This window comes from Heterocephalus glaber, unplaced genomic scaffold (assembly GCF_053883595.1).
Source record: "Heterocephalus glaber isolate CG9 unplaced genomic scaffold, H.glaber_assembly_v1.0 deba00000470, whole genome shotgun sequence".
NCBI classification, from domain to species: Eukaryota; Metazoa; Chordata; class Mammalia; order Rodentia; family Bathyergidae; genus Heterocephalus; species Heterocephalus glaber.
The window spans coordinates 23411947-23438769 of record NW_028258145.1 but is presented as its reverse complement, the minus strand read 5'-3'; positions in this window follow the sequence as shown (position 1 = coordinate 23438769).

Below are 26823 nucleotides of genomic sequence, written 5' to 3'. Positions count from 1 at the left end.
TTCCATGTACCTTATAAAATAATGCAGAATGAGGAAACTTCAAAGTTTCTGAGGCCAGTAAGCAAAGTTATCAAAGAACTGGAAAGCTGATGCAGCAGTTACCGGAATTTGGTCAGTCATATGTAATCAATGAACAATAAGTATCTTATGACCTCTGCAATTATTGTGGGCAATAAAGTTTTTATCAGAAAACTGCATCTGTTTTTATTTGGTTTCAAACTCTCACATTGATCTTGGGAGAGTTCCATGTTGTGGATCATGATGGCTCTTCTAATATCTATTGAACATTTCATAAAGGCTATTGTTCTGTTTATTTTTAATTTTTATTTTAGACAAGCTAGTCATAATATGAAGTATTTTTCTTTTGGGAAAATATTATTTATACTTGACTAATATCGAGTCTGCTCAGATAGCTTGTTGGTGATAACTCTGCCCATGTGTACTCTGCCCAGAGTTCACATTTCTTTTGGAAGAAAATAAAAAATAAAAATAAGATATGCTGTCATACCCATGTTGTTTTTCTTTTATCTTAAATTATCTTTATTATGCACAAAACATGTAAAATCATGCCTATCCTTAACATCTAGAATTAACAATGATCATATCTTACCATTTCTTTGTATCTTTTTTTAAAGAAATAAACAAAAATGACAATAGTAGTCATCTATATCACTTCTAAGACCCACTACTTTACATACTTTTCCATTATGAGTTTCCTCATCATTTTATCAATTAAAATTTTTAGTCATTGATAGCATAGAGACATAAATAAACTATATAAGTTATTATTTGATATTTCAGGTTTATATAGATACATCTTATTTTTATATAATACTTTGAAACTCTTGTTCATTCGTACTTAAATTTAAAATTTTTTCTACTTGACAAAAAGAAGCACTTTATGACAGGTGTAGCTCTATAACAGATACCATGCAGCTTCAAGATTTTAATAATTAATGAATTCTAATATATTGATCCTATATAATTACTAAAATTATAGCATGCTATCCCCATCCATCTGGCTGTAGGTTTTATGACTATTTTCTCTACATATTAAAAAAACTTATTTCCTATCCTATCTTTCAGTTCATATAGGATATGAAAGTCTTCAAAGATAGATAATCAGCTCTTGTATGTTGTCATAAATAGGTAATATGGTCAAAACTGGATATTGCAGTCATAACTCATACACATAAATACTCTAACAAAGGCATTTGAGAATGACTTAAATCCATAAATGAGAAAATATTATTAATATAGCTCACATAAAGATAGTTGCAAACTATTCAATAAAATGAGCAAAGACAATACTGGGAATAAGCACTATAATTTATATCAAAAATATAACTAATATATAATTATTATCTAGAAACTGATTTTAAAATTTCAGCAACTAAATATAAAATTTCATAAGGAAAATGAACCAATACAGTAAGAGAAATATAAATTTCTTTTAATTATGGACAATCATAATTCATTTATAGTATGTTAGTATTTATAAAATAATTGAAAATTAAACTACACTAAATTGTATGGAAAAGTTCTATACTTTCTGCTCAATTTTTCTGGAAACCTGAAACTACTAAAAAAAATGAACTTAGTTACAATAAAACTCTGATGAATCAATCAAATTGGCAAAGATCTACAAGTATGATTATAAACTGTGTGAGGGAGACTGTGAGGAAATAGAATCCTCATACATTAAGAGAGGAAAGATAAATTGATATCATAGTCACCCCTTTCTTAGGGCAACTTGATCATATTTATAAAAATTAAAAATGCATAGTCCTTTTTCCCTAGAGTTTTACTCCTCAATACTCATACTACAAATTTAAAAAATTGTTCACTGCAAGATTATTTATAACTGGTGAAGAATCAAAATAACCTAAGTATATATCTAGGGAGAAGATTAAATGCCAAGGACTATTTAATGAAATACAGATTTATACTTTTTGAACAAGATGTGTTTTAGAATTCAGAATTTTTAAATTAAGAGGTAATATAATGACAGTATACTTCATGATACTTCTAGAAGGATCTGGGCCAGCACCTCTTATCAACTATATTATGATTGTACAGCAATATGTTTGAAAATTCATATTAAGTGGTCTATATAAATACCATACCTATCCTCACTTCAAGTCATTAAGTTCAGTTCAAATTAAGTGGCATTACATTGGTGGAGTAGGCAGAATAGGGTGATGCAAAGATGTCCAGGTCATAATTCCTCACAATTATGAATTATTGGGTTTCATGACATCGTGTTAGGCTACCTACATTGGAGTAAATGACAAAGGGACTTTACCAATGTAGTTAATATTATGGACATTGAAAGGGGAAATTATCATATTTTCTGGGTAGTGCCAACTTTATGTATTATATAAGATGTTCAGAATAGAGAGGTGTGGCTAGAGGAAGAGCACAACAGAAGAGATGTGAATGTAGAATATGGCAGAAGGAAAAGTCCCAAAGAAGGACTGAATGTACTGTTGCTGACTCCAAAGTGGAGGGTATGAAAAGCAACATGGGTATTGTTAAGAAGCTGAGGGAGATTGACAGCTAATGGAAACCACAGTCTTACAAGTCAAAGAAGAGAACTTCCCCATCTGCAAAGCAGATTATCACTTGTAGCCTGCGGAATGGAGACACCTTAAGTTTGAGCTAGTAAGACCAGGAGCAGAGAAGCAGAGACCCACAGTACACCTTAACCCTCATCCTACAGAACTACACCAAAATGAATATATGTTGTTTTAACAGTCTAAGTGTGTGGTAATTCAGTAGAAAACTAAAATAAGCACGAAACCAGTAATAAAAATACTTTGATTTTTAAATATTTCTTTTTTGAAACTTTCATTAAAGTCTAATGCATATTTAGGAGAGTCCACAAATCATAAACGTAAAGCTTAATGAATTTTCAATAACTGACTGCATTAGTGCCTCCAGAGACTAGACCAGGAAACAGTACATTGCCAATATCACAACAGATCCATGTGCTCCCTCCCATAGAACCCCGACTCCAAATAAGTGAGCAAGTTTGGCCTCTTTCTGTACTTCACATGAATAGAATCATAAAATATGCAGTGTCTTGTGTCTGCTTTTTCTCAATAAACTTTTTTTGTGAGATACATTCAAATTGCTTTGTGTCACCATAGACTGTTGTAACTGTCATGTGGTAATACAGTATGTAAGTAAATGGGCACTTTATCTTTTCTACAGTTAACAGATATTAAATACGTACCTTGCAGTGAACCTCTTGTACATAATATTCTTGGAAATACAGGTAGAAATGGAATACTGAGCAATTTAAATTTTTGCTTTGTTTTGTTTCATTTTTCTGAAATGCAAATAGGAGAATGAGGACCCATATTTTATGAATATAAAAAGGTACAGTTTCCTTCTATGTTGATGACAAAAAATTTGTAAAACATAATTATTAATGTGAATTACAAAACAAAGTATTTTATTTTTCATAAAAGCCAAAACGAGGGCTGGGGATTTAGGTCAATGGCACCACGCCTACCTCGCAAGTGCAAGGTCCTGAGTTCAATCCCTGGTACCACAAAAAAGAAAAAAAAAAAAAAAAGGCCAAAACAAAAATACTTTCATATTTTCTTTTATATTCAGGAAAAAATGTTTTAAGGGTAAACAAGACACTAAATAGGGAAAGTGATTTCCAATAATGGTGGAAATTCAAGAAATGGAGCCAAAAGAAGGAAAACCTTATATGTACACACTCACAAAGGTGTACATCTGTATATTTTTTTAATTATGAGAATATCCTGCCTACACAAATTTCAAAATAACTGTTTTTGTTTTGTTTTTTAAATTAATTTTATTGGTACATTTTATTGGTACACTTTAGGTATACAATTCATTTACATTTAACTGTTTTAAAAGATAATATATTATAGAAAGCATATTCACTTTTAATGGTTATATTTGGCTATATAAATACTCAGAAAATTACCCCCCTTTCAAGTCAGTTACCCAACAGTAGTTACTAGCCACAGATTTTAAAAAAATTTTAATCCTCACACTAAAAAAATGAGAAAATTGGGACTCAAAATAATGAAAAGTTTCTTGGTGATGCAGTCCCTCTCTGGTGGTCCTCTGGTTCTTTTTCCAAAGCAGATATAGCCAGAAACATAGCCCTTTTCCAATGAAAACAAACAAATTGTCACATTTTGTAAAACCATACTTATATTTGAAAATCTAACACTAAATATCCTCATTTTGCTTAAGGTTCTAAAAGAGATAATCTTATACCTAGTTTCTCCTGTTTTAAAACCATGACATAATGTTCGCAAACTGAAATTTCATAAAAGACAAGGTAGCAAACTATCTTTTCACAACAAGGAAGATGTGGTGCATATTATTCAAGTGAAAAACAATATAAAAGTGAGAAATCATGAAGTGTCTTTCTACCATCTGCAACAATGAACATCTTTCTTTCTTCCATCCATAATATAAATTGCCATGACCTCCTGGCCTACTGAGATGAAGTCTCCTGTCTATTCTTGGCCAACTGAGCCTGCTAGCGTTTCTACTGTACCTCCTCCCTCCTCATCTTCTGTGGGTTTCTCCTGCTGGAAAAGGAAGTTCAAAGCTATCTTCTCTGTTCACACTTAAAGCCAATGGACAATATGACTGTGAAAGTGATTCAGTGTTTCCTGGCTCCACGTCAAGGCTTAGTAAAATCTTGTATCCCTCCTCTCCAATCACTATTGTAAATCTGCTTCTTCTGGGAAAGAGACCATCATAACTGATGGCTATGTTTCAAAGACAAAATAGTCAATATGCTATACAAGTCTTATCATGCATTTCTTATAAGCCATGCACACAACTTATGACCCTTCTAACTCAGCATCACTCAAGGAATGTATTGATTTTTTTTAACTACATAGTCAACTTCAGTGATTGCTGGCTCTGAGTGGAACTGATATTTAAACGCAAAATCATTTCAGCCTTTACATTATAAATGATCAGTAATTCCCATTATCTAAATCTACTTTGTGCAAGCTCCCAGGTATGAGAGAATCTGTGATTTTCAGCATGTATATGGAAGAAACCAAGCAGCATTCATTCAAAGCAAGAGGTCTGCTGAGCATTATTATCTGAAAAATTCTAAAGATGTTCCCTCAGGATTTCTGCTCACTTGAGCTCAATCAGACACCAATCTAAGTACTGAGGTAAAGGAACTTTGAAGATGTAATTAGGGTCACTTATCACCTAGCCTTGAAACAGGGAGGTTACCTTGAACTATTTTAATGAATACAATGTAATCACATGAGCCCTTAATTGCATAAGAGGAAGACAAAGTAGTCAGTCAGTGAGGTGTGGGAGAAGAAGGTAGAGGGATTTTAAGTATGAAAATGACTCCACCTCATTGCTGTCTTTGAAAGTGCAAGAACAGGCATATAAGCTAAGGACTGTGACTGTCCTCTAGAAGCTGATAACCGCCAATTTATAAGGAAGCAGCAGAGAACTGAATCCTTCTGCTGTAAGCAATTGTATTTCATCAACAACCTAAATTGGCTTGGCAGCAGATTCATTTTTAGAGCCAACAGAAAGTGATAGAGCCCTGCAGAGCTGTATGTTGGTTTTAGCCTTGTAAAGCCTAAAAAAAGGAAAACTTAGATGTGCCCCACCTAGACTTTTCATCTACAAAACTGTTAGATAATAAATTGGCCTGCCACTAAATTTATGATTATTTGTTATGAAAGCTGTATTAGTCAGTCTTCCACCACTGTGACAAGATATCTGAGATAGTAAACTTAGAATGTGGAAAAGTTTATTTTGGCATTTGATTTCAGAGTTTCCAGTCTATAGTAATTTTGGCCTTTTTGTTTTGGTCATGTGGTGGCCCAGTACCCCACAGTGGAGTATATGGTTAAGAGGGCTTATTTGCCTAATGGACCCTGGAAAGCAGAGAAAGGAAGAGAAGGGGCTAGGATTTTAATATCCCCTTCAAAGGCATTCACCCCCTGACCTGACTTTCTTTCACTAGGCTTCAGTTCTTAATGGTTCTACTATCTCCCAATGGTGCTGGAGACCCAGCCTTTAACAAATACCTGAGCCTTTGGGTGACAGTCAAAATGCAAACTGTAATATGAGCTATAGAAAAATAATACAAACTTTTAATAGTTTTGACGTAAGAAATATTTTTGTAAACAACATATGCATTGTGGGCTTTGTATATTACTGTCTGTCCTACCAGGCTAGCCTCCCCATTGTTACTTTCATCTGCCTGCTTCTATTATCCACAGCACAATGTTCTCTTTGTGATAAATGATGGTGGCTCTGTTATTGATATATTCCAAAGCTTTTTATCAGAACTGAGTTTTAGTATTTTTAATTTTCAAATTATTAATTACAAAGCCTGCTTGTGTTATGTTTTCAATAGCCACTTGTTGATTTGAATTGATTTCTTTTTTACTGTGAAAACATCTGAACTTTGTTTTCTGAGACATTTTCTTCCACTTTTATAAAAAGGTGGATGTGATTTTTGAGGACTGAGTGGAGACTCAGTATTGGAGAGTAGATACCACTAATGCAACCAAACTCTTATTGGCCCTCCAATTTTACAAGCATACATGTATGAAGCAGATTAAGCTTCCTGTTGAATGTTCACCTTGAGTATGTCACTGACCAGAGATCAAAATAAATATAAAAATAGAAGCCTGACTAAAAAGAGGAGTCAAAGGTTGGTCTACAGATCTATAAATGTACTTAGGAATCAACTTGTGGCTAGTACCAATATCAAGTAGAGTTTAAATCTAGAATAGGTTTCCAAATTGACTTTGGAATTCATAAAAATCTACAGATTATTTCTAAGATGTCTTCAGTGTTCACTCTGTGTGAACATAAGTTCTTCCTAACTAACCAGCTTTGGTTTCTGGAAAACCATCTATATGGTCTCACCTCCTGAATATGGAAGAATACTTTGTTGGAATTATATAGCTGTTATTGATTACAGTGGTATTATCTGGTAAAATATCTGTGATGCACGTGTACTTTCCAAGTCTATAGCTCATTTATGAAATAGGAAATTAAGATGTTCAAATTGTTGTACCAAGTGAGACAGTAAGTCACCAAACACCGGGACCAATGACAAGTCAAACTGAAAGGAGTTTATTCACGCACATGGACTCCACTCCCTAAGCGAAGTGAAGTCCTCAGTCCTAGAATAGCACAGTTTATATAGGATGTTATAGCACCATAGCTTTTATAGGTGTTATTTTAAGAAGACAAGTTCAAAGGGAGGTTAACATGTTTTTGACTAGTTGCAAAAATACTTTTCACAACTCAGCAGATTAGGGCACTTTACAGTGAAGGGGGAGCACCAGGCACTACCTCCTTCCAAGAAACGATGAAGCAAGTTTACAGAAGCAGAACAAGCAGTTATGAATACATTTACTGTATAAGGGAGGGGTATGAGGAGAGTTCATCTACAGCCCAAGATGGCATTTCATAAGATGGCATTTCATGGGCACATTCTGGCCTCACAATCCCCACTGATTTTGTACAGAATCAAACTTTTGATTCATCATCTCATCCCTACATCTCAGCTTTACATAATCTCCTTCCTCTTCTTGGGGCAATGGTTCATACATCTGGCTTAACAACATGATTTTTACATTGTCTATTCATTTGGGCACATACCTGGTTATAACCTTTAGCATGCAGCAACATGATAATAAGCACACAATCACAACTATGACCACAAGAAAAAGCTGTTTTAACCATTGCATATCAGGCAAACATTAGGTTAACCAGTGGAACAAATCCCATCCCAAGTTTTCATTGTGTACTTTTTCTGCCAACTTTTCTAATTGTTTTTTTTTTTTCTTGTATCCCTGGGCTGTTGTCGGTCATATTAAAACAACACATATTTTTTACTTCTTCACATCCTTGATGATGGAGTAGGAGCAAGTAATCAATTGCTGCCCTGTTGTCTAGTATGGCTTGTCGATGTTCTTGTAATTCCTGATTAATCATTGCCAATGCAGATGAGGTGGCATTTAAACCTTTGACCACCTTACATGCCAATTTTCATATTGCCTTTTCAGCATGAACCCCCATGGAAGGCAGAGCAACCACAGATACTATCATAGATATTACTTCTGTATCTGTTAAAAGACCTACATCATCATCACATCCCGGTTCAGTATAGGGCGACCATCATTTAACTCTGTTGGGCACTATCAAATCAGTTCAATCTGGCAATATTACAGCCAATCAACTTAAGCAACATCGGGCCTCAGACAAGTAGGCAGGGATATAATTAAATGTTACTCCTTCACATGTATAAAACCATCCTAACGGCAAGGGTATATAACCCTCACTGTATATGATCTCTTGTTCTTCATAACAAGTCAATTTTTCTGATCTTTTTAATCTTAGACATCTTGTATTACAGTTTTATACAAACCACATTGTGTATGATTTAACATAATCACCCGAGGTGTATATAACTTATATCATTTTTTGGTTTAAAATAAGAGGGGGTTTCCCAGTTGTAACTATCTTCATAGGTAAGATTCTTTTCCTGGGATGTCTTTAAACAGGGTGTAAAGCTATATCAGATTTAAGGGAGTACACACCAAGATGAGACAACTCCCTAGTATGTAATGGAAATTTACATCTATATTTAAACAGAACTCAGACAGATTAGGTGATTGTGCCAGTTGAATCCAAACATTACCAGTAACATCTAATTGTCTTTGGGGTAATATTGCCAATGTTTCAGAGAATAATGACTTAAAAATAATGATCACAACAAATATTGAATTACAGATCAATACAGCAAGCATCATTTGTCCCTTTTCACTCTTAACTTTTTGTCGCCCGGTTGACTGATGATTTCCATTTGACCTCCGGGGTGTCTTCAGGAGCCGCTTTGATGTGGTAGTGATATATCCATGGTGTCTTTCCTGCAACCCTCACAGCAGATGGCGTCGTCAAGATCACTTGGAAAGGCCCTTCCCAATGTGGATCCAAAGCCTTAGATGAATGTCTGTTTACCAGTATCAGATCTCCAGGCTGAAATTTATGACAGATGACCTCAGGTTGAGGGGCCAGCTTGGCTTCCTGAACTTGATTCTGCAGCTCCTGTTGGATTACTTGGAGGGCTTTTAAAGAATTCAACAAAGTATGATTTTCACATTCTGATACATTTTCCAAATTCACCTTCAGCAGTAAGGGAGGTGGTCTCCCGAACATGATTTCATAAGGGGTTAGCTTTTCTATATAAGGAGTGCACCTAGCCTGCAAGAGGGCCAGCGGGAGGAGGTCTGGCCAGCTTCCTCTGGTTTTCAAAACAAACTTAGTTAATGTTTCTTTTAAGGTACAGTTCATACTCTCCAATTGCCCTGAACTTTGTGACTGATAGGCACAAGGAAGTTTCCAATCAATGTTGAGGGCCTCGGCCACCAATTGGGATTCTTTGGCCATGAAGGCCGGGCCATTTTTGGACCCCAGAGCATGGGGGAGGCCAAATCGGGGGATGAGCTCCTGTAATAACTTTTTTCTAACTATTATAGCTGTCTCTCCTTTAGGAGGGAAGGCTTCTACCCATCCAGAGTAAATATCTACCCAAACCAACAGGTACTTATATCCACGGCTGGGCTTGACTTCACTAAACTCCAATTCACAAATTTCCCCTGGATGGTCACCTCGGCATTGGGTTCCCTTGCCTCTGAGTATTGCCTTGGCATTTACCTGGGCACACGTCTGGCATCGGGCACAAACATCTTGGACCATGGCAGCCAGCTTAGGGGTTAAGAACCTGGAACTTATCAATTGTCTGAATTTCTTTTCCCCTAGGTGAGTAAACTGGTGTATCTGTTGAATCAACTGTTGGCCAAGAGCCTGAGGCAAGTAAATTCGGCCATCGGGATGACTCCACCATCCATTTTGACCCTGTACAGCCCCTACCTGGGCGTTCTGTTTTTTCTCTTCTGATGAATAGTGTGGCATGGCCAGCAGCTCAGCAAAAGCTATAAAGGGCAGGGTGGAGGCCATCCCCACTGGTTTTCTGGCAGCCAATTTAGCAGCTAGATCAGCCTTTTGATTTCTTATGGCCTCCAGTGTGTTGAGCCTCTGATGACCCTTCCAGTGTATTATAGCCATGAATTTAGGCTTCCATACTGTTTCTAGCAGAGCTAGAATCTCATGTTTGTTTTTAATGTGTTTCCCTCCTGATGTAAGCAGGCCCTGTGTTTATATATTTCTCCATGAACATGTACAGTTGCAAAGGCATACCGACTATCCATGTAGATGTTGACAATCATCCCTTCACCCAGGTTTAAGGCCTGAGTAAGAGCCATCAGTTCTCCTTGTTGGGCTGAAGTTCCAGATCCCAGAGCAGCAGCCCACCTTGTCACTCCCTGGCCGTCCCCACCACTGCCCCTACATACCTGACTCCTTGCTCAGTGAAGCTGCTTCCATCCATGAATAACATCTCCTCAGGGTCTTTTAGGGGCATATCCTGCAGATAAGGCCTGGTTGTGGTTATGTCCTGGAGGGTCTCCTGGCAGTCATGTAGAGGGGTCATTGGTTCTGAGGCAGGCAGCAGGGTCATGGGGTTTAAGGTAGTGGCCTCTGTGAACTTGATCTGGGGCTGGTCAATCAGGAGCGCTTGATATTCAGTCAGTCTGGCATTTGACATCCATCACTCAGATCCTCCTTGCAACATGGAGGAGACTGCATGTGACACACTGATCATTAGCCCCTGACCCAAGCTTAGCTTATCTGCCTCCTTTATGAGGAGGTCTGTTGCCACAATGGCTCTGAGGCAGGGTGGCCAGCCAGCAGCCACAGGATCAAGTCTTTTGGCTAAGTATGCCACAGGTCTTTTCCAGGGTCCTAAGGTTTGAGTAAGGACCCGTTTTGCCACTCCATTTTTCTCAGCCACAAACAATTGGAAAGGTTTTCCAAAGTCTGGGAGGGCCAAAGCTGGTGCCTAAACAAGGGCTTGTTTCAAGGTCTCAAACACCCTCTGTTCAGCCTCTGTCCACACTAAGGGTGTGTTTCCTCCAGCTGTGGCTGCATATAGGGGCTTTGCGATCTCCGCAAACCCTATAATCCAGAGTCAGCAATAACCAGCAGTTCCCCAAAATTCTTGCACCTGTCTCTTTGTGGTGGGTGTTGAGATCTGTAATACAGCTTGTTTTTGTCTCTGAGACAGTCATCGGGTGCCCCCGTCAATCTCATACTTAAGGTAAGTGACCTAGGAGGCACAGATCTGGGCCCTTTTGGCTGACACTCAATATCTCAATTTTTGTAACAATCCCAACAAGTCCTTAGTACCTGCCATACAGGTGTCCTGATTATCAGCAACTACTAGAAGGTCATCTACATACTGGAGAAGGGTCACTTCAAGATGAGACACCCTGAATGAAGCCAAGTCCTTATTTAGAGCCTCATCAAACAGGGTGGGAGCATTTTTAAACCCCTGTGGCAATCTCATCCAAGTCAGCTGTCCCGAATACCCTCCTTCAGGATCCACCCATTCAAAGACAAAAAGGGGCTGACTCACTTCAGCCAATGGCAGACTGAAGAAGGCATCTTTAAGGTCGAGCACAGTGTAGACTTGTCACTGGGGGTGGGGGGGCCAAGAGGCTCAGCAGGGTGTAGGGATTTGGCACAGTGGGGTGTACAGTCTTAGTTCTTTTGTTTACCTCTTGGAGGTCTTGGACAGGTCTGTAGTCAGAAGTACTGGGCTTTTGGATGGGCAGGATTGGGGTGTTCCAAGGCGATTGACATGGCTTTGAGATTCCACCATCTAGGAGTCAATTGATGTGTGTCCAAATCTTTTCTCTTGCTGCTTTTCTGATAGGATATTGTCAGACAGAAATACACTGGGCATTGGATTTTAGATTTACCACTATTGGAACTTGATGCCCAGATAACCCAGGGGGATTGGTCTCAGCCCACACAAGTGGAAACTCCATTTGTAGGTCACCTATCAGTGCAGCTGACTTGTCCTCTGGTTCTGAGAGCATCAGGTATTTGGAGGTCAATGAACAAATCACCATAACTTTGATGTTCCCCTAGTGGGATACCGAGTCTCAGGTCTGCCTTTTCCTCTGTAAGGGTAATTGTTGCACCCAGTTTTCTTAGCAGATCCCTACCAAGCAAGGGGTATGGACACCCTCGAATCACCAGAAAGGAATGGGTCACTTACCTGTGACCCAAGTCTACCGTTCATGCAGTTGTCCATTTATAACCTTGAGCACCCTTCCTGGTAGCCCCCTGTACCAAAGTCTCTCATGTAGTCAATTTTCCCAAAGGTTTAGTCAGTACCAAACAGGCTGCCCCAGTATCTACCAGAAAATTAGTCAGTGTGCCCCTGATTTTTAATTTTTACCATGGGCTCATGGGGGCTCAGTTTGAATGAGCCCTGACTTTCCTATTCCATATCTTCAAAGGTCAGGACCTCCTGTGTCTTTTTCTGGTCCTGTCCCTCTTTTTCCTTCTTGAGGGGGCACTCATTTTTCCAATGTCCAGTCTGTTTGCAATAGGCACATTGGTCCCTTCCAAGCTTAGGCCGTGGGAGTCTCTCTGGCTTAGGCCTCCTGGTATGTTTACTTGTCTCATAGTTTTTGAGGGTGGCAATAATAACTTTTCCTAGCTGTTTGGTGATTGTCTCTTCTGGGGAATCCCGATTGTTAAAAACCTTTTGTGCTATGCTCAGGAGCTCAGACCTGTTTTTTCCCTCAAACCCTTCCAATCTCTGAAGTTTCTTTCTAATATCTGGGATGGACTGTGACACGAAAGCCAGATTTATTGCATTTTCTGGAGCATCAGGATTAATGGGTGTATAGACCTGATAGGCCTCTAGCAGGCACTCGAGGAAAGCTGTGGGGGACTCCATCTTATTCTGTTTTACCTCACTCACCTTAGTCAGATTAGTTGGCTTCCTAGCCGCTTTGGGGAGTCCCTGCAAAAGGTGCTGGTGGTAACTGGCCAGGTCTCCCCTACCTGCATCGGTGTTGGGGTCTCAATCTGGTCATTGGGTTGGCACTTCAGCCTTTGCTCTTTGCAGATAAGCCAGAGTACTGGGGCTGGGATTGGGGTTGGGATCTAGGGCCTCCTTGACAGCCTCCTGAAAAATTCGGTCCCGTTCCTCCATGGTGAAGAGGGTATGGAGAAATTGTTGACAGTCATCCCAGGTGGGCAGATGAGTATGGAAAACAGACTCTAGAAGATTAATTAAAGCCTGAGATTTTTCTGAAAAAGGAGCAACTTGATTTTTCCAATTATAAAGGTCACTAGTAGTGAAAGGAACATAGATAAATCCTCCACCTGGTTCAACCTGTTTTAAAGGAAGGACAGTGAACATTACCTGGCTTGTTACCCCTTGAGACTCTTAGGACTGTCCTGACCAGGTATGAGGAGGGGATAGGGAATCAGGTGGCACAGAGGGGACAGAGGAATCGCAGGGAGCAGAATCAGAAGGAGAGTCGGGGTCTTCTTCAGGCCCTTCCCTGTGAGCCTGATAAGGGGGCTGGCGAGGCTGGAAGTCATCCTTATCCCGCGGGGCCTGAAAAACCTTGCACTTTGGAAGGGGCTTGGTGACAAGAACTATTCCAGATTGTCCTCATCTGTTGTGAATCTTATCTTCCACAAACCTCCTGTGTTTCAATCCTGAGCAATCAAGGGAGGGGGGAGGGTCCTCTATGAGGTCCATCCACACATCAATACAGGGAAACTGGTCAGGATGACGAGGCCCTCCCATCCCTGTGACCCTGTTCCAAACCTGCCGGGTGGTCTGAATATCGAAATTTCCCACACTCGGCCATCCCACCTCAAATGATGGCCACTCTAGTTGACATAGGGTCCAGAGTCTTCCTTTTGAGAATTTGATGCTGTATTCATCTGCTTTCTGTGGGGTATAAATTTGTGAGAAATGTTGTAGAACACACTTAAGGGGGGTTGATGAGATAGACAATCTGGGTCCTATGGCTCTCTGTAGAACAAAACTGGAAGCAAAAAGCACACAGAGCAAGCTGACAGACAACAAACAACAGATACACAGAAATTTAGACAAACTATAACCACAAATATTTAGACAGACAAACCAGACCCCAGGGTAAACTGACCAGAGAAGGCTTCCCATCATCATGATGAAGCCCTGGGTAGGGGAATTATTGTTGCATCTGACTTCCCTTTCACCCTCTACTGGATCCACTGACTGACAACTGAGAATCATAAGATTCTTACCTGACCTCTGGAGGTTTTCCAGATAAACTCCTCTCAGCATGGCTGGAATAACTCAAATCCTCCACTCAAGACCAAGTTCCCAGGGCCCTGATCAAATGGTCAGGGTGGCCTCCCTGGGCCTCTCTCAGGATGCAGCAGCCTGAGACAGGGGCTGTCCACCGGACAGAAGTCACCAAATGATGGTGATTTCGCTGGGGCCTCCAAAATTGTTGTACCAAGCAAGGCAGTAAATCATCAAACACTGGGGTCAATGGCAAGTCAAACTGAAAGGAGTTTATTCACGCACATGGACTCCACTCCCTAAGCGAAGTGAAGTCCTCAGTCCTAGAATAGCACAGTTTATATAGGATGTTATAGCACCATAGCTTTTATAGGTGTTATTTTAGGAAGACAAGTTCAAGGGGAGGTTAACATGTTTTTGACTAGTTGCAAAAATATTTTTCACAACTCAGCAGATTAGGGCACTTTACAGTAAAGGGGGGGCACCAGGCACTACATCCTTCTGAGAAGCGATGAAGCAAGTTTACAGAAGCAGAACAAGCAGTTACGAATACATCTACTGTATAAGGGAGGGGTATGAGGAGAGTTCATCTACAGCCCAAGATGGCATTTCATAAGATGGCATTTCATGGGCACATTCTGGTCTCACACAAATCATGCAAGTCCTTGAGTTAACTTTAACCATATGGTAAAAATACAAGGGAAGAGATGAAGTAAATTAATGCTAGAAAATGACACAAAAGGACCATACTATCTGATTTGGAAGCACACAAATTTATTGTGGTGTAACAAATTATACCCAAACTTAGCAGGTTAAAGCAACCAAGTTGTGTTGCATCATAGTTTTGTAGGCCAGGAATGTAGGAAAATCAAGGAACAGAATAAGTCATAGGAAAAAAGGGAGGAAATTAAATAAAGTTTGAATTTTAGTTAATTAAAAAATGAATTGCTTTAAATATACATATATACAAGAAGCTATGTGTGCTGTGAATATTGAGTATTTACTTCTTTATTTTAATTCAAAAATGTGATTTTTGCTGGTTGTAAAATTTTATCAGAAAAGACTTTCCCTTTCACATTTTTATGTAAGCCCATCTATAGCTTTCTCAAATCTAATGTCTTATAAAGAAAAGTGAAAATAACACTTTTTCTCTTTTTTTTTGTAAAACATTTAATTCTTTTAAACCTGGATTCAAATGGTTCTGTTTATTTAGCCAAATCATTTACTTGTTTATTTTCTGTGGAAAGTTTAGCGTTTCTCAAGTCTGTCTTCAAAGTCGCTAATTTTATTTCTCTTTCACCTCAGGTCTCATTTTTAGTGCTATCTCAATTTCAAACCTGTGATTAAATTTTATTGCTTGTTTTCCTCTTATTTTGTTGTAAAAATAAAATACATGAGTAATACAGACAACAGATACCAGAAAATTTAGAATTTATAAAACTAAGGAAGATAATAGAGCAAAAAACAGAAAAAATAGTCAAGGACTAACAACGACAAATAGAACAAAAACTTTAAAATAAAAATCTATCTGAATAAAGAATGTTTCAGAAAACAGAAAGGAATAAGTGGAGACTTACTATCAAGTAGCCTTAATGATAAATAAATGGACTTAATTATCATCATTACAACTTTTCCCTCATGTTATTCTGTCATCTTCTACCTTCATACTCTTTTCATTGATAGCTTTGTGTACTATGAAGAATACAAAGGAATTTTTGCAAAAGCTTTCTTCTGTTTTGTGAATTCCAACATGTATTCCTCATTTGATTTTTGCTTCTAAAAGCTACATTCTTCTTTAATGCAACATATTTATAGATATCCACATATCTCTATGCCTTTTATTTATCCATGACTAGAAGAAGTTTTATCTGTACCATTACTTTCACCATAAATATATTAGATAATTCCACTCAACATCTCTGTTCATTTCCCTCCATAGTTTTCATTTTCTGCTTGGTGCCTGAGCTGGAAAGCTGAGTATTGGTGGTTTGTAATCTGTTAGCTTTTGCATTGCTTGGGTGTGGGAGGTGGTAGCAGCATCCAGGGTGAACTGGCAAAGACAGCAGCTGGCAGCTGGCAACTCTAATTTGGGTAAGTTCTTTCTTAGCCCTTGACAAATTTGAAATACCATCTGTCTCTGGGCTCTGTGTGCTCCCTTGATTGAAAGCATGGGGCTACCTCAAAGTTCATCATTTACCCTTGCTTTGATGAGAACAGATTACTTTTCTGGGAAACCAGGGACTGAAATTTCCTTAGCTCTCCAACTTTGTGTTGCAGGGTTAATTTAACTGACTCTTCTGATCCGGCAAACTTGGATCTCAGCTAGGTGTTATTCAAATTCTCTGTCCTGCTTTGTCTTGTATCATTTAAGACTGCAAATGAAGAAATTCAAATGGGTTTAGCAATAGTGTTTTGCTTATATAAATGAAGATGCAGAAGCAGGATAAATTTTATGTAAGGACTGACTCACTATCAAGGACATAAAACATCTCTAAATCTGTTCTGCTTGCTTGATTTATAAACACTGTTAAAGCTAGTTGACTATCACATATAGTTTATTACATTATTTTTTCTGCTTTTGTGCTTAAATTTTTCAATGCAAAAAGTAAAATAAAATGATCAAAATAGATTTCACTGTGTATTTCTGCCTGTACTTATCTTTAAAAACATGAGTTGGCTTGTGACATTTTCCTACTTTTCATCATATATTCAAGCTTTATAACTGTGCTTGACCCAGGAAGTGCCTTCCACACCCGGCTTTCTTTTACTTGATGCAAATGGCATATATCTGATAAAGTTTGTCACAGAACTCTAATAGATTGATTAATGATACACTATTCTCTTTTAGGCTTTGGTTTATTCTGTTGGTTTTCTTTTGAAGAAGGGAATTAAATAACTAGGCTTTTTTCTTTATCTTGCTGATATCTGAGAAAGACAGCTGCTAAATTTATTTCAGCAAAGGTATCCACATTACTCTTAACACAGAGAAGAAAGCAGAAAATTGTACTTACAAATAATCTCCACCAATGAAGTCATTGACAATAATACTTTATTATTTAAGAATGAGGGGTTAAGGAAATTTTTATCAATTTTTCAAATGTTTTATTTTGAGTGGCCCTAATTCCTTCTCTGTTGAAGTTATGGTATTTATTCTTAAGATGTCTGTACCTACTCCTAGAAATAATGTTATATCAGCCCAGAGATACTAATTAGAAAGCATCTTTCTAATTTATAAGTGAAATTCTGAAATATAATTTTTTCTCTCCTACAGCACAATCATTATAAAAACCTATTGGTAATGATGAACTATTGAATTAATAATGATATTTCCATAAAATTACACAATGATTAGAAGATTCTGAGTTCAGAAATATGAGAGAATGACATGCATCTGTGAGAATGGTAAAAATCTTAAAGCCATTTGGTTTTTAGCTGCAGAAATATGAAGTTTCTTAAAATCCAGGTGCTAAATTGTAAGAGATTGCAATTTATCCAAGCTTAGCTTCTGCAGATCTACCTAGGGTGTCTTGGGGGAACCATATTGTCTATGTTGATTACATTTCTTCACGACTTGTGGCTTTGTAAGGGTTGTGTGTCATCCCTTATCTCTGCTTTACCACAATTTCAAGCCTCCTGCAAATGGGGCTCTCATATCGACTCTATAAACTCTTTCCTGTCAACTCAGTTTTCCAGCAAAGTTGTGAGTTTTGAAATTTCTCATTAATCTTGGAATGAAGTTACTAGTTCTAACTCATTTCTGCCTCTTTTGCCATTCTCTCTGCTCTGAACTTATAAAAATGCCCACTTATCTTGCTCAGGCTGAAGTAGAGTTGTGCCAAGAAATTAGTTATAACATTTAGGATGTTCTTACATTGTCTTTCATGTACTTGTTTGACCACATGAGCCACTCCACGGAGAAATGGTCTGTACTGTTGCAGATACTGTCATATTCTCCTGCTTCTTCTTCCTTGGTAACTATAACATCCTACTATTTTTTATATCAATTTTTGCTGAGAGTCCATGAAGACAGTTGTGCTAAGACCAAGAACTGCCAACCTAAATACAGCAGTCCATTAATAACACCGAACTCTATTGTCTTTGAAGTTATGAAAATGAGATAGATTTCTTGGAAGTGCAAGGAAAGCTAACATAAAGAATATTTGTGAAAGCATCCTTAGAGGGGAGCACTTGTTAAGTCTGAAACATTTAGAGATTTCTCTGCAAGTGAACACACCTGCAACTTCTTCATTATAGAAATTTTAATTCAGTGTAAAAGAAATTGATCCTAACAGCTGTCAGATCATAACTTCTAATACTGTATCCTCTTATGATGAAAGAAACCACAATCAGCCAAGTTAGGAAGAAGTGACTACTGGTGTTCTGATTAAAATCCCTGCAGGTTTTCTTTCTACATCTACAAATCTTGAGCATTATGTAACAGCAGCTCAGAAACACATTTATCATGTACTTTATGGTAACCTACCTCACATCTTTACTGGCAGCAATCAGAGGAGAAAAAGAAGGAATTTAGTGACTCTTGTAAAGCCAAATTTACTCAATTAAAAATGTCACCTGTAATTATGCATTTTTATATATTTTGAGGTATTAGAATGCCCTATATGTATGAGTAACGAGAATAGACAGCAAATTTTGTTTTACTTTGTTTTGTTAGCAATTCTATTACAGCCTCTCATGTCTAGTGCATGAAAATTAAAATGTAGCAAAGTCTGGCCATGTTTATGAATGCTCCAAATACTGAATGATTCCTGTAGTGGCAAAATATCTGACATAGAAGAAGATTTAATAAATGTCAGTTATAGTCACTGTTATTCTCACAAGAAAAGAAGTCATTTGGGGATATAAGGTTGTGTTCCCTTAAAATTGTTTCCTTCCTTATGGGGACAGGAGGATAGACCATTAGTGAAAGAAAAGGGAAAATTAGTGCTGCTTGCACAAGTATGGGCATAATTTTGTAAAAAAATGCTCAGATATATTTCCTATAAGACAGTAAAGACAACAGCATCTGTCTGGCAGGCCAAAAAAAACTTATCTCTGTTCATAATATATTCAGTTTCTGAACAAAGCTGCTACAGATGGATTAATATTTGAGGTTACCGTACATTGCATCACAGTGTCTTACAACTCTGGCAACAGCACATTAGACTAGAGAGAGATACCTAGGGATTTACTGATGATGAAGTGAACTGCCATAAGATCTTCTGGCACCTAATTTAATAGTGTCTGACAAAGGCAGAGATATTTCCTCTTTGTAAGTCAGAATATAAAACATTTTGAGAAGTAGCAAAAGTAAGAAAAATATAGACATAAATTCATTGATTCAGTCACTCATTCTACAAACAAGTATTGTAGAAACCAGGTTAAAATATGGAAAAAGTAACAGGAATAGGAAATGAGATATGCTTTCTTCAGAAGAGATGAGCACTCTATGTTGCATCAGAGTGCAAGAACTTTGTGGCATCCTGAACTAAAATCATTTCATTTTTATGAAAGAATGTCTGAGTTCTCTTTTATTACAAGCTAGGTTGACTAGATCAAGAAAAAAGATTTTACTACAAAGATGAGTTTTCCTCATGTAGCCAATAAGAAGAAAATTGTTTGCTATAAGGAAGGACCTGGGCCCAGAGCCTCAGGCATAAGAGTGATCCTGGTCTCCTGTCCCAGGACCTGTGCCTCAGTTCTTTTTCAGAACATTTCTTTTTAAAAAGAAACAATAGACAAATTTCTTTTCTCTTCACCATGGCCTAAAACACAATAGCGCCCAGGTTCCACATTACATTCTGACCACTAGGAAGACCCTGACTTCTCATAGTATCCATTCCGAATTTCCAGTGAAGGATTGTAATTGTCTTGGCTGAAAGTGGTGTGGATGAAAACAATTGTTTTCACTTTATGAGGCTAGAAAAGGAAGAAATTTCATAGGGAAAAGGTTCTAGTTTGAAAATACAATAAATATTCACCACAATTTTTCTGCATTTCCACCTATTTTTGTGGGTTTTTCTTTTTCTTTTTTGTGTACCGGGGATCAAACTCAGGACCTTTCACTTTCAAGGCAGGAGTGGTGCCACTGAGCTAAATCTTCAGCCCTATTTTTGTAAAATACAACCTCTTAGTTCTTGAAACCTGAAAGAACATAGAAGAGTAAGACATCTGCAAATATAAGGTCTTTTCTCTGAAAGAATTCATAATTTGTTATTGAAAACAGTGATAATTAAAAGGCTTCTGCACAGCAAGAGAAACCACCAGCAGTGTGAAGAGACAACCCACAATGTGGGAAAAAATCTTTACCTGCTCCTCCTCAGAAAAAAGTCTACTATCTTGAATCTATAAAGAATTTAAAAAGATCAGACCTCCCAAATTTAAAGACCCAATCCAAAAATGGGCATCTGAAATGAACAGACATTTCTCAGACAAAGAAGTAGAAATAGCAAATAAATACATGAAAAAATGTTCAACATCACTGGTCATTCGAGAGATGCAAATGAAAACAATGCTGAGATTCCACCTCACTCCAGAAAGAATGGCTGCTATCATGAAATCAACCAATAACAAATGCTGGCAGGGCTGTGAGGAAAGAGGAACCCTGCTCCACTGCTGGTGGGAGTGTAGACTGGTGCAAGCACTGTGGAAAACAGTATGGAGATACCTCAAAGAACTAGGACTGGAAGTCTCATTTGACCCTGCAATTCCACTGCTGGGGATCTTCCCCAAAGAATTAAAAGAATCATACCACAGTGATATATGTGCGCCCTTGTTCATAGCAGCACAATTTGTAATAGCTAAAACTTGGAAACACCCCAAATGCCCATCAACTGGAGACTGGATCAAAAAAATGGTTTTTTTTTTTATAAAATGGAGTACTACTCAGCCATAAAAAATGAGAAATTAGAGACATTTATAGCTAAGTGGATGCACATTGAGGCCATACACTTAAGTGAAATAAATAGGACACACATGTGTAAATACCAAATAGTTTCTCTGGTGTGAGAAACTGAAAGTGTAAATGAGGACTAAATGTATAATAGGTAATGTGAAATAGGAAGAAAGGGGGCGAAAGGGAAGGAAGTGGGAGGGCTAGGGGAAAGGATAGAAGGGAATGGGATTAATATGAGAAAGTGGAAAAATAGGAACAAAATCTTTGTAAATAGGGAGGACTGGAGGGGTTGAAGGGAGGGCTGGGCAAGGGTGAAAAATAAGAACCAAGAGAGATTATGTAAAGGTTCAAATTTCCAATGATGAATGTCATTATATTGTATACCTAAAATGTACCAATGATTAGTATGAATAATCGATAATGTAAAATAGGAAGAAAAGGTCCAAAGGGGTAGGGGTAGTGGGAGGGTCAGGGGAAAGGAAAGAAGGGAAAGGAAAAATGATGAGAAATGGAAAAAATGGAAATAAAGTCTTTGTAAATAGGGAAGGGTGGAGGGGGTGAAGGGAGGGCTAGGAATGGGGAAAAAATAAGAACCAAGATGCATTATGTAAAGGTACAATTCCCAATGAAAAATGTAATTGTGTTGTATACCTACAATGTACCAATAAAAGAATTTAATACACAAAAAAAAAGAAAATAGTGATAAATGAGAGTGTTTATATATAGTGTTATGTCCAGATGACCCCAAATAGTTCAATTCTATCTCTATATGTACCTGTTCATGAGTTCTGTGATGACTGAAGGATCAATAAAAAAGGAAAACTTAACATTGAATGTCCATGCATTTTTTACTGTAAAACACTTATTTTTAAGTGCTTGATTTTTAGAGGTATTATATACCTAAGAATTTTTTTATCCTAGCGTATCTTTATTTGTTCTATAATTTAATAGTATACCTATAAAATAATTACATTATACTTATAGCTTTTTTCCATTTATAAACAAAATGGAAAACAATTAAATATATTTTGAGCCATTAGAAGGTAAATTTTATACATACAATAACCCCCAGAGGAGCGTCACCCTGCAGCATATCATATTGCTTTCGTTGGTACACCCACAATTGGGTGAGCAAGAGAGGGCTCAGATTTGTATTCTGTGAGTTCATAGCTTGCTCCTTCCCCTGTCTCTGTGAGTTCCGTGTTAATAAAATCATAGTGTTGACCTTGCAGTGGGATCAGAGACTCCTTTGCCACCTTTGCACTCTCCTTCATCAACTTCCACTAGGAACACATGGATTTCCTTCCTTCACAGCTTTTCAGAGTTTGAATTGAAGTTCGCTGCTAAATCCAAAAATTGATCCTGACCTTGGAAACCCTCTCTACTTGTCTCCATCTTCAGATTCCAGCCCTCAATGATTTTTTTTTCATTTCTGCCTCCTGATTTTAGGCTGTATATATGCATTTCTGAAGGCAAGATTCCCTTCACAAGAGTATAGTCTGTGCTCAGGTGTCTTTTCTTTTAGTGATAGTAAAGAAATAACAAAAATGTAAAACTTGCAGTGCAGCAGCAGGAAGTAATCACCAACATGCCACACTTCACCCCAATCCTTGCTCTCCAGGTGACGGACTCTAGATCGGCTTGACTGTAGTGTCAGGAGGCCTCAATCCCCAGAGCAGCTTGTGGAGGGTCTGTCTCATTTACTAAGCAACCAATCCTTCAGCAGGAGCACTTGCTTGGAAGTTACCAGTGAAACAATTTTAGTGTGCATTGACTCCTACCAATGACAACTCATTCACATTTATTAGACCCCATAAACATAGCTCACAGAGAGGCCTTGCTGAGTCAGTTTAGTAAAGGGACTCAAAGTAGGTATAACTTGCAGGAAAATAAATTATGTCAAGGGACCACAACACAGAAACTTCAAAAATACCTTAGAGTAATGAAAGATAACCTAATGTTTCCTCAGTTTTTAAAGTCTATTCTTTGGAAAAGATACTAGTTACTTTCTCTAGGACTGTTCAACTAGATTTCTATTTTCTATATACTTATCCTTTACTTCCTCCTGCATCACAGTGACTTGATTCCTTATATTCTTAAATATCTCTTTATTTCAACAGAAAATTTTTTTTTCCTTAGCATCATGGCGGTAAAATTAGTACCACCTCCGCTGAGATATGCACATTAAACATTGTAAGGGGGTTAGCATAAAGAACTTCCCAATAAATCTCCCTCCCTATACTCATTCATCCCAACTCAATTTCTACATGTGCTGGAATGGTTTAGTATCTTCAGTGATGCAATATTTAAAGTAAAACCATGACTCCACCCACCTCCCTGCCCATTTTAAAATAGGCGCGTGGCAGTGAATTGGTGACCAGGCATGACTTCTGAATACAATACCTCCTGGGAAGATCATCACCAGATCTGCACCCTACTCAGAAGGATCCTGCAAAGCCATATACCTAAGAATTTTTGACTGAAGTACTGAGACCTAGTAATCTCTGGCTGCAGACGGATAAATATAAGCACAGATGGAAGTTTACTATTGAATTCTATTCAGTCATATGAATTTGTAGCACATCTTAATTCATTATGCATTTTAATTATCATTTAACATGTGTTCAAAAGATTACACTAGAATCATTGTATTAAAGAGATTATGACTTCAAAGAAGGCCGCCCACTAGTATTCAAAGACATGGTTTCTTTTTGTCTCCTGGATGGAAGCTCAAGAAATGGGCAAGAGAAATGAACAGACACTTTATAGAGGAAGAAGTACAAATGGACAACCAATGTATAAAAATGTGTTCAACATTTCTGGACATTAGAGAAATGCAAATTAAAACAATGCCCATGTTCCATCTTACTCCTCAAAGAATGGCAATCATTAAGAAATCAAACAATAGCAAATGTTAGCCTAGCTGTGGTGAAAAAGGAATACTACTACATTGTTGGTGGAAATGTAAATTAGTGCAACCATCATGGAAATCAGTATGGAGATTTCTCAAAGAACTGAACTTAGAAATTCCATATGGCCCAGCTATCCCCCCTAGGTATCTTCTCCAAAGGGTGTAAGACATTATACTACAATGATACATGCATACCAATGTTTACAGCAACACAATTTGTAATAGCTAAATCCTGGAAGCAACCTGTATACCCATCAACAGATGATTGGACAAAAAAATGTGATATATATATCATTTTCCTACCAATGTCTCAAATTTGTCATATGTATGACATACATATGACAAATTTGAGACATATATATGTCATATATATATATGACAAATTTGAGACATTGGTAGGAAAATGGATACACCTGGAAAATATGACACTGAGTGAAATAAATCAGACACATGCTTAAATACCTTATGGTACTTAACATTTTAGCAAGGAAAAGTACAAACAAAGAGAATATAAAGGATGGATAGAAGAGGACAACTGGGTAGATCTCTTCAATAGGGAAGGGGTCCAAGGGAACGAGGGCAAAGGTTGAGGAGGAAGGGAAGGGGAAATAAGTAGAATAAAGGTATGTTGTGTTCCAGGACCTAATAACCTCAATGAATGTAAACATTATATGTCATAACGTGAACTAGTATTAATAATATCAACAAGAATAATAATCAGAATGAGGAATTAGAGAAAGGATGGAAGGGAATTAAAAAAGAAATAAATTGATTTCTTGATAGCAGCCATTATTTCTGGAGTGAGATGGAATCTCAGCATTGTTTTTATTTGGATCTCATGAATAAACAGTGTTGTTGAACATTTTTTCATATATTTATTTGCTATTTCTACATCTTCATCTGAGAACTGTCTATTTCAAATGCCCGGTTTTGGATTGGGTCTTTAAATTTGGGGTGGGGAGGGAGTCTGATTTTTTTGTGTTCTTTATATATTCTAGATAGTAGTCCTTTGTCTGAAGAATAGCTGGTAAAAAATTTTCCCCACATTGTGGGTTGTCTCTTCATTCTGTTGATGGTTTCTTTTGCTGTACAAAAGCTTTTTAATAAGATCAGATCCTAGTTGTTGATTCTTTGTGATAGTTCCCATGGGACTGAGGTTTTGTTCATAAAGTCTTTTCCTACACCAATGTCTTCAAGAGTTCTATCTAACCTATCTTCCAGCAGATTCAGTGTCTCTCTTTTAATATTTAGATCTTTGATTCATTTTTATTTTAATTTAGTGCATGGTGAAAGATATGGGTCTAGTTTTAATCTTTGACAAGTTGAAACCCAGTTTTTCCAGAACCATTTATTAAAGAGGTTATCTTTCCCCCAGTGAGGCGTTTTGGCTCCATTGTCAAAGATGAGGTACCTGAATATGTCTAGAGTTGTTTCTGCATCTTCTAATCTGTTGCATTGGTCCTCAGGTCTGTTCCTTTTCCGGTACCATGCCTTTTAATCACAATATCTTTGTAGCATGAGTTCAGGCCAGGGCTTGTGATGCCCCCCTGCCTTCCTTTCTACCCCAATTTGCCTTTGCTGTCCTAGGTCTCTTCTAGTTCCAAATGAATTTTAGGATTGTATTCTCTAAATCTATGAGATATCCTATTGGAATTTGGATTGGAATTGCATTAAATCCATATAACAGTTTTGAGAATATGACCATTTTCAGTATATTGGTTTTTCCTACCCAACGTCAAGGGATGTCTTTCCATTTTCTGTTATCTTCTTCAATCTCCTTTTGCAGAGGACTGTGATTTTCAATGTAGAGGTCTTTTACTTCCTTCATTAGATTGATTCCTAGGTATTTCCTTTTTTTGGTATGCTATTGTGAAAGAAGTTATTTCTCCAGTTCCTCTCTCAGTGACTCTGTTGTTCACGTACGGGAAGGCTATTGATTTTTTGAATGTTGACCTTGTATCCAGCTTCTCTACTGAATTTGATTATTAAGCCTAGAAGACTTTTGGTGGAATTTTTGAGGTCTTCTATATAGAGTATCATGTCATCTGCAAATAATGATAATTTAACTTCATTTCCTATCTTTATTCCTTTTATTTCTTTCTCTTACCTAATTGCTGTGGCTAATGTTCCCAGAACTATATAGACCAACAGTGATGATAGTGGACATTCTTATCTTGTTCCTGATTTTAGCATGATATATTTCTGTTTCTGCCCATTTAGTATGATGTTGGCTGTTGGTTTTTCATAAATGGCTCTTATTAGGTGGAGATAAGAACCATCTGTTCCAATTTAGGGTTTTATCATGAATGGGTGCTGGACTTTGTCAAATACTTTTTCTGCATTTATTAAGATGATGATCATATGGTTTTTGTCCTTGGCTCTGTAATATAGTGCATCACATTTATTAATTTATGTATGTTGAACAATCCCTGCATCCCTGGAACAAATCCCAATTGGTCAGGGTGTATAATTTTCTTGATGATCTTCTCCATTGTTTGTCAGTATTTCTTGAGGATTTTTGCATCTATGTTCCTTAGGGAGATTGTCCTATAGTTCTCTTTTGGTTGGGTCCTTCTCTGCTTTTAGAATCAGGCTAATGCTTGCTTCCAGGAATGAATTTGGGGTATTGCTTCTCTTTTAATTTGATTAAAGAGTTTGAGAAGTAGCAGCATTAGGTCTTCTCTAAATTTCTTGTAGAATTCAGCACTAAATCCATTAGGACCTGGGTTTATCTTTGTCTATAAATTTTTAATTGCATTCTCAATTTTATTGTCCAATATTGTGTTGTTTAGA